The sequence below is a fragment of the Hippopotamus amphibius genome, chromosome 9, assembly GCF_030028045.1.
Source record: "Hippopotamus amphibius kiboko isolate mHipAmp2 chromosome 9, mHipAmp2.hap2, whole genome shotgun sequence".
NCBI classification, from domain to species: domain Eukaryota; kingdom Metazoa; phylum Chordata; class Mammalia; order Artiodactyla; family Hippopotamidae; genus Hippopotamus; species Hippopotamus amphibius.
In genome coordinates this window covers 85,261,275-85,271,308 of record NC_080194.1, presented here as the reverse complement: position 1 = coordinate 85,271,308, position 10,034 = coordinate 85,261,275, and the positions used below count along the sequence as shown (strand labels likewise).

The 10,034-nt window shown below is 36.5% G+C and overlaps 1 pseudogene; it reads left to right on the top strand.

The window, feature by feature from the left end:
- Positions 1–6,512: 6,512 nt before the first annotated feature.
- On the top strand, positions 6,513–10,034 carry LOC130860939 (olfactory receptor 10G6-like; annotated as a pseudogene).

Sequence of the window (10,034 nt, the reverse complement as noted above, 5' to 3'; positions counted from 1 at the left end):
TGGGTCACAAAGGATGTCTACTACAAAAGACTAATTCTTCAAGGTTGGGAAACAAATCTATCAAATATGTGGAAATAAAAATAGTAAGTTAGACAAAAGGATACAACAGAGGAACTCCACCAAATGAAGGAACAAGATAAAAACCCAGAAGAACTAAGTGAAGTGGAGATAGACAATCTGCCTGATTGTTAAAGGTAGTGATTCTAAAGATGTTATAAGCAGTCTGGAGAAACCTGGATGAACAGAGTGAGAAGTTGGAAGTTTTACAAAAGAATTAGAAAAGTTAAAGGATAACCAGAGATGAATACAATAACTAAAATGAAAAATACAACAGTAGATAAGATGATACAGAGGAATGGATCAGTGAACTGAATGACTGATTAGTGGAAATCACTGAGGTTGAACACAAAAATATCTGAGGACAAATGAAAACAAAACAAAACAAAAAACATAATCCAAAAACCTATGGGATGCAGCGAAAGCAGTTCTAACAAGGAAGTTTACAGTAATGCGAGCCTACTTCAGGAAACAAGAAAATCTCAGAACACATTCTAACCTTACAAGTAAAGGAACAAGAGAAAGAAGGACAAACAAAACTCATAGTTACTAAAAGGAATGAAATTATAAATATCAGAGCAGAAATAAATGAAATAGACTGAAAAAAAAGAAATATTAATGAAACTAAGAGATAGTTATTTGAAGAGATAAACAAAATTGATAAATCTATAGCCAGGCTCAAGGGAAAAAAAAAAAGAGATGGCCCAAATCAATAAAATTAATAAAATCAGAAATGAAAAAAGTTACAACCGACACCACAGAGTTAGGAAGGATCATAAGTGTTTACCACAAACAATTATAGGCCAATAAAATGGGCAACCTAGAATAAATGGACAAATACCTAGAAATTTACAGTCTCCCAAGACTGAATCATGAAGAAATAGAAAATATGAACAGACCAATTCTCAGTAATAAAATTGAATCAATAATAAAACAATCCCCAAAAAACTGAAGTCTAGAACTAGATGGTTTCACAGGTAAGTGCTACCAAATATTTAGGGAAAAGTTAAACACATATCCTTCAGAAAGGATTCCAAAAAAATTTCAGAGGAACAAACACTTCCAAACACATCCTCCAAGGCCAGCATCGCCCTGATACCAAACCAGACAAAGATATCACACACACAAGAAAAAAATCACGGGCCAACACTGCTGGTGAACATAGACGCAGAAATCCTCAACAAAATATCAGCAAATTAAGTCCAACAATATATTAAAAGGATCATATACCATGATCAAGTGGGATTTACCCCCAGGATTCAAGGATGGTTCAACATCCACAAGTCAATCAATGTTATACACCAAATTAACAAAATGAAGGAAAAAGATATGATTATCTCAATAGATGCAGAAAAAGCTTTTGATGAAATTCAACATCTATTTATGATAAAAATTCTTAACAAAGTGACTACAGAGTGAACATATGTTGGCATAACAAAGTTTATATATGACAAGCCTGTGCCCAAAATTCTCAAAGGTGAAAAGCTAAAAGCTTTTCCTCAGCAAGATCCTTTTTGACCCACCTCCTAGAATAATGGAAATTAAATAAAAAATAAACAAATGGGACCCAATGAAATTTAAAAGCTTTTGCACAGCAAAGGAAACCATAAACAAGACAAGAAGACAACCCTCAGAATGGGAGCAAATATTTGCCAATGAAGCAACTAACAAAGGATTAATCTCCAAAATATACAAGCAGCTCATGCAGCTTAATACCAAAAATACAAACACCCCAATCCACAAATAGGCAGAAGACCTAAATAGAGATTTCTCCAAAGAAGACATGCAGATGGCCAGCAAACACATGAAAAGATGCTCAACATCACTAATCATTAGAGAAATGCAAATCAAAACCACAATGAGATATCATTGCACACAGGTCAGAATGGCTATCATCAAAAAGTCTAGAAACAATAAATGCTGAAGAGAGTGTGGAGAAAAGAGAACCTCCTGCACTGTTGGGATGTAAATTGATACAGACACTATGGAGAAGAGTATGGAAATTCCTTAAAAACCTAAAAATAGAACTGCCATATGACCCAGAAATCCTACTCCTGGGCATACACCCTGAGAAAACCATAATTCAAAAAGATACATGTACCACACTGTTCATTGCAACACTATTTACAACAGCCAGGACATGGAAGCATCCTAAATGTCCATCAACAGATGGATGAATAAAAAAAGAAGATGTGGTACATATATACTATGGAATATTGTTTAGCCATAAAAAAAGAAACTGAGTTATTTGTAGTGAGGTGGATGGAGATAGACTCTGTCATATGGAGTGAAGTAAGTCAGAAAGAGAAAAAGAAATACTGTATGCTAACATGTATATATGGAATCTGAAAAAAAAAAAAAAACAGTACTGATGAACCAGTGGCAGGGCAAGAATAAGACACAGAAGCAGAGAATAGACTTGAGGACACAGGAGGGGGAAGCAGAAGCTAGAATGAAGTAAGAGAGTAGCATTGACATATACACACTACCTAATGTAAAATATATGGCTAGTGGGAAGCTGCTGCATAACACAGGGAGATCAACTCAATGCTTGGTGATGACCTAGAGGGATGGGATAGGAAGTGTCAGAGGGGGGCTCAAGAGGAAGGGGATATGGGGATATTATGTACTCATATAGCTGATTCACTTTGTTGTACAGTAGAAACTAACACAATATTGTAAAGCAATTATACTCCAGTAAAGATCTGGGAAAAAAAAAAGCATTTCCTCTAATATCAGGAACAAAATGATGCTTACCTCTTAATTTTTTTCAACATAGTATTGAAAGTCCTAGCCATAGCAATCAGACAAGAAAAATAAAGTCATCCACATTGAAAAGGAAGAAGAAAAACTGTTGCTGTCTGCAGATGGCATAATATTATACACAGAAAATGTAAAAATGCCACCAAAAAGCTTGCAGATCTCATCAATGAATTTGGTAAAGTGACAGGATACAAAATTAATACACATAAGTTTCTATTGTGGTTCTATACACTAACGACAAACTGTTAGAAAGAGAAATGAAGAGAACAATCCCATTCAAAATTGCACCTAAAAGAATAAAATATCTAGGAATAAATCTAACTAAGGAGTTAAAACATCTGTACTCTGAAAACTATAAGTCACTAAGAAAAGAAATTGAAGATGACAGAAACAAATGGATGGATATACTGTGCTCATGGATTGGAAGGGTTAATATTGCTAAAATGACCATACTATCCAACGCAATCTACAAATTCAATGAAATCCCTATTAAAATACCAATGGAATTTTTCACAGAACTAGAACAAATAATTCTAAAATATATATGGAAACACATAAGGCCCTGAACAGACAAAATAATCTTAAGAAAGAAGAACAGAGCTGGAGGAATCATGTGCCCTGATTTCAAACTATACTATAAAACAACAGTTACGAAAACACTATTGTACAAAAACAGATACATAGATAAATGGAGCAGAGTAGAGATCCCAGAGATGAATCCACAATTCTTTGGGCATCTAATCTATGACAAAGGAGGTAAGAATATGCAATAGGGGAAGGACAGCCTCTTCAATAAATGTTGTAGGGAAAACTGGACAGTTACATGCAAAAGAATCAAATTGGACTTCTTTGTTACACCATAAACAAAAATAAACTCAAAATGGATTAAAGAGTTAAATGTAAGACTTGAAACCATAAAAGTTCTAGAGAAAACATAAGCATACACTCTTTGACATTGGTTAGGAATATATTTTTGGATATGTCATCTTAAATAAGCAAAACAAAAGTAAAAATATACAAATGAAATTATATCAAACTAAAAAGCTTTGCACAACAAAGGAAACTATCAACAAAATGATAAGGCCACCTTCTGGATATAATAAGTTTTTTGCAAACAATATATCTGACAAGGAGTTAATATCAAAAATATACAATGAACTCATACAACTCTACATCAAAAAAGCAAACAACCTTATTAAAAAATGGGCAGAGGACTTGAATAGACATTTTTCTAAAGAAGACATGCAGATAGCCAACAGGTACATTAAAAGGTGCTCAACAAGAATAATCATCAGGGAAAATGCAAATCAAAACCACAATGAGTTATTGCCTCTCATCGAATGGCTTTTAACAAAAAGACAACAAGTAACAAGTGTTGGCAAGGATATGGAAAAAAGGTAGCATTCCTACACCTTTAGGAGGAATATAAGTTGGTGCAGCTACTGTGGAAAACAGTATGGAGATTCTTCAAAAAATTAAAGATAGAACTATTATACAATCCAGTAACTCCACTCCTAGGGGATTTATCCAAACAAAATGAAAACACAAATTCAAAAAAATCTATGCACCTCTATGTTCACTGCAGCATATTTACAATATCAAGACAAAGAAACAACATAAGATTGTTTCCATCAATCAATAGATGACTGAATTAAGATACATACATACACACAGACATACACACACATATTTTATATATATATATATATATATATATATATATATATATATATATATATACACACACACACACACACACATACATACACAATGGAATATTACTCAGCCATAAAATAAAAGGAAATTTTGCCATTTGCAACTACATGGATGGACTTGGAGTTTTCATTATGCTAAGTGAAATAACTCAGACAGAGAAAGGCAAATACTGCATGATCTCACTTGTATGTGATATCTAAAAAACAAAACAAATGAACAAATGTAAAAAAGAGTCATAAATATAGAGAACAAAATGGTAGTTGCCAGAGGTGAGGGAGTGGGACATGGAGAGAGAGAAATAGGTGATGGAGATTAGGAGGTACAACCTTCCAATTACAAGATAAATGAGACACAGCTATGATATTTACAGTGTGGGGAATACAGTAAATAATTATGTGATATATTTGTGAGGTGGCAGATGCTAATGTGATGTATCAAGGTGATAGTTTGAAATGTACAGATATATCTAAGCACTATGCTGTGCACCAGAAACGAACATAGTGTTATAGATGAATTATACTTCAAAAAAACACAAACTCATAGTAAAAGAGATCAGATTGCTGGTTACCAGAGACAAATTGCTGGGGGACAGGTAATGGGATGAAAGTATTCAAAAGATAGAATCTTTCACTTTCAAGATAAATATGTACCAAGAATATAATGTATAATTTGATAAATATAATTAATACCACCGTATGTCACATATGAAAGTTGTTAGGGAAAAAATCTTGAGTTTCCATCACAAGTAAAAAGTATGTTTTTCTTCTATTTCTGTAATTTTGTATACAAGATAATGGATGTTCACTAAACTTATTGTGGTAATAATTTCATGATGTATGTAAGTCAAATGATTATGCTGTACACCTTAAACTTACCCAGTGCTACATGCTAATCATATCTCAATAAAACTGAAAGGGAAAAAATTAAAATAAAGTAAAATAAAATAAAACCAAACAAAATAAAATGACGTGATCTAAAAAAATGCACACCAACAATGATTTAAAATAAATAATTAAAGCATATTAAAAGACAAAAACATATTTAACAATTATTTATTGACCTACAGTTTGCCCAGCAGCATTTCGGAACTATAGGTTCCTCTATCATCACAGTTAGGTGAGCCCATATAATGCATCTGCATAGCCTTGTATGGGATTTTATCCACTAACTAAGCAGTATGTCCTTTCACTCCTGGAAAAGTCCATGTCCTCTGCAGAACTCAGTTTTTTCAAGTACAAAATGGGGGTGTGCTCTAGATCATTCCATTAAAGGGCTGTCCAGCTCTAATCTATATGTGTTTGATTTTTAAGGGATTGCCAAGTTTTTCATATTCCATCTAGCTTAGTTTTCTCTTTGCATATTGGATGATCTACACAGGGCTGCCTGATATACTGCTGCCTATCCTAGTGCAATTTCCTAGTAATTTACTCTTTCAATCTGTTAAATTCAAAGGGCACTTTTATAATAATTAATATAGTGACATTCATGTAGCATCTTTGGCTTTAAAGTTCATGCATATTCCAAACCCAATACTTCTACAGGATAAGTAGATATGGCAACATTATCTTCAACACATAAATGAGAAAACTAAAACCAGAGAAATGGAAGGAGTGATCCTTCCTGACGCCTGGTCAGTCAGTGCATGTTCTTCATAGGATTCTCTGCTACAGGGACACAACAAGCAAATAAGCAAACTTCCTGAATAGCCATAGTTCATGCTGTGCTGTTAACAAAGCCCGCTGAAACTTATTTCCACACGAGTTAATTGCCCCTGAAGGGTGAAGCAGAAGTGATGCCAGCCCCCTGCCCCCACCCCATGGGGACTAGAGGAAGGAAGAGCCTACTTGCTAGAAAGGCAGACTCCAGAGGTCAAAGCCTAGGGAGATTGCTGCCAATGTTTTCAAAAAGGCTAAAAAGAGGAGGGGCGAGCCCAGAAAAGCATACCAAAAGAGCACAGCGCCATCATCAAGCAGGGGATGTCAGAGGAGGAGACCAGGGAACTTGCTGAGCTCAAAAAGGAGCCTCCACAAGAAAAGGCAAAGAGCAAGAAGAAACTGAGGCAAGCACCTCACCGTGGCCTCAGGGCAGACTCACATCCAGGTAGTGGCCATCAACAGAGAAGACTCAGGGAGGAAGATACAGGTGTACTACTGGAACTTCCTCTAGACATATATTTATTAAAAGTATGTTAGAGACATTGGGAACAGGGAAGACAGCCGAGATCTCCTCCTAGCATTATGCTTTACAAATAAGTGGTCGCGGAGGGATGGACCTTATACTCTGCTCACCAAAGGCCAAATTACCTCTCAGTTTTCTGACCCAGGTGAGCTTCAGGGTTTATTTCAAGCCTACTTTAGTTCACACAGGGTTTAAATGGCCAGATAAAGCTAGTAAAGCTAGTATATGTGTGCTCATGTCCTTTTCCCCAAGACCACTTGTGGAAACTGCTTCTTTTCCCATTACACTCATGAATATACTACACGCTGATAATATAACATGGTACTTACTAAATTGTATATACCATGTAACTAGAGCAGTTTTAGGTTGTTAATGGGTAAACCAGGGGTATTCTTCTCTGTTTCCAGGTGAAAAATGATTATTATTGTGCAGAGAGAGCAATAAATTATTGAAAAAAAAGAATGAGGACTGAGATCCCAAGGCAACAGGGAGACAACAGAAAAATTTATAGTACAGAAGAGAATTGGGGCTAGGAGAAAAATTGATTTTCTATATTAAGAACAAAATTTTGTGTCAGTTCTTATTGATGTGTAAGAGATTGCTATTTCTTTTTAGGTAAGAATCGGCACCAACTTCTCCTCTCTCTCTCTCTCTTCATTTCTTACAAATGAGAAACCAAGACTAGGCATATTAAGAAATCTGTTCAAAATAATATGGTTAGTAATTGGTGACAGTCTCAGCATTGGAATTCTTATAATTTGGAGATGTAGATTATAAGATGTAACTGATTATTATCATAGGTTAAGTGTCTAGATAATATAGACATCCAGACAAGACAGACATAGAGGAATGCATGTACCCAATAAAATGTAAAAATCTTTCTGTACAAGGTATAATTCACAGTGTAGAAGAAGAGCTAGATGTCAGCCACAGCTGCAACCTTCTTCCTTTTGCCTACTAGGAGTCCAGAGGGGAACCAAATTTCATTTCACACTTTCTGAAGCCTTCTGATTCTGGGTGGCCCCTAAATTCTCAAGAAGATAACACATCATTTTGGATATTTGCCTCCAGTTGGTAAACACACTAGTAGAGCTAATATCAATGGGGAAAAGGTGACACTAAGAAGGATACACCTTCCATGACCCCTCAGTGTCTGGAAGGGCTCTAGAACTCCCTTAGCCACTTTTCTGATGTCTTCCTTTCATTGTGGATGATGCCATCACCAGTAGTTCTGGGAGAAAAGGGTCTTTGTGATGTTGCTTCAGATTTAGAGGACTCAAGTCTACTATTGGACAACTCACTGGAAGTTACAGGTTCATGTCAGACCTGAGGCACAAATGTAATGCCTGAATTTTCCCAATACAGAACCATGACACATAGTTGATTGAAAATTAAAGCTAATGTTATTGAGTGCTACTGTGAATTATGTGAATTTATTTAATCCTTACAACAGCCCCATAAAGTAGACACTATGATTGTCCCCATTTCTAGAAATAGGCAGAGAAAGGTAAAATGGCTTTTCCAAGATTACCAATGAATATAAGTGGAAGAGCTAGGATTTTGAAACCAGGTCTGACTTCAGAGGCTATGCTCTTAAGATAAAATATATGCTGCTTTACTGAATGGACAGGTGTACAGACAGATGCATAATGGATGGATGAATGGTTGGATGGGTGGATGGATGGATGGAAAGAAGGACTGCATTTATCCAGAAGCAGAGAGAAGAGATGACAACAGGTGCCCTGGGGCTGAGATTTTGTATTGCTTCACTAACCTGAATGCTATTAAATGGCTTGTGTGTTTTTCAAATAGAATTTATCAAAATAGATATTTCTAGTACAATTTCAAAGATTCTGAATGTTTTATATTTGGAGTGTAGTTCAGATAGTGCATTTTTAAAAATACACACAGATTTTAACTTGCCAAACTTTCATTGAGAAATATAATTCCAACTCTCAATAAATGAATAATTTGTAACCTAACTCTGTGGTATGTAGATCAGATGTCAAAGTGAAGGAACACAAATAAGAGCCATTTCTTCATAGATTGGTTTAGGTTTTATATGATTGTTCTTTTTTATGACATGAAAATCTCTGTGTAGGATCTTTCCTTCACTCTCCTGAACTATATCCACATAATCTGTCACATAGGTTTTAACCTTGGAGAGAATAGCTGCTCCTGGAACCAAGCAGAACCTCAGAATCAGGAGTTGTGGAGAGTATGGAGAGAAAGAATGATTAAGAACAAGAGCCAGAGCATTATCTCTCTTTCTGAGATCCATTTCTGTCCACATCTGTGACTGACATAGAATATATATTCCATGCCTACAGAATTTAAAAAGCACTGATTTTTCCCTTCTGCTACTTCTTTTGGCAGATGTGAACAAAAAGGAAATGCAAAGTGGAAACCAGACTTCAGTCTCTCACTTCATTTTAGTGGTCTGCACCACCCGCCACTGCTCTGGGTACCACTGTTCCTAGCCTTCCTTACTGTATATGCCCTCACTGTCTCTGGGAATGGGCTTGTCATCCTCACTGTCTTGATAGACACCCAGCTCCACTGCCCCATGTACTGGTTCCTATGCCATCTCTCCTTCTTGGATATGACCATTTCCTCTGCCATTGTCCCCAAGATACTAGCTGGCTTTCTCTTGGATAGTAGGATTATATCCTTTGGAGGCTGTGTAATCCAACTTTTTTTCTTTCCATTTCCTGGTCTGCACTGAATGCTTCCTTTACACACTCATGGTTTATGATCATTTCCTGGCCATTTGTAAGCCTTTATATTACACCACCATCATGACCTGTAGTGCCTGTAACTACCTAGACATCGGCACCTGGCTGGGAGGCATCCTCCACTCACTTTTCCAAACAAGCTTCATATTCCTGCTGCCTTTCTGTGGCCCAAACAGGGTAGACAACTTCTTCTGTGACATTCCTGCCATGCTGTGTCTAGCCTGTGCTGACACCACCATCAACGAGCTGGTCACCTTTGTGGACACTGGTTTCCTGCCCCTTACCTGCTTTGTGCTTATCCTCACTTCCTATGGCTACATCCTGGCTGCCATCCTGAGAATCAAGTCTGTCAGTGGGCACCACAATGCATTCTCCAACTGTGCTGCCCACCTCACTGTTGTCATTGTCTACTATGTGCCCTGCACCTTCATTTACCTTCATCCTGGCTCACAGGAGCCCCTGGATGGAGTGGTAGCTGTCTTCTACACTGTCATAATTCTCTTGCTTAACCCTATTATCTACACACTCCACAACAAAGAAATGAAAGCAGCATTATGAAGGCTGGGAGGTCACAAGGATGTGTAG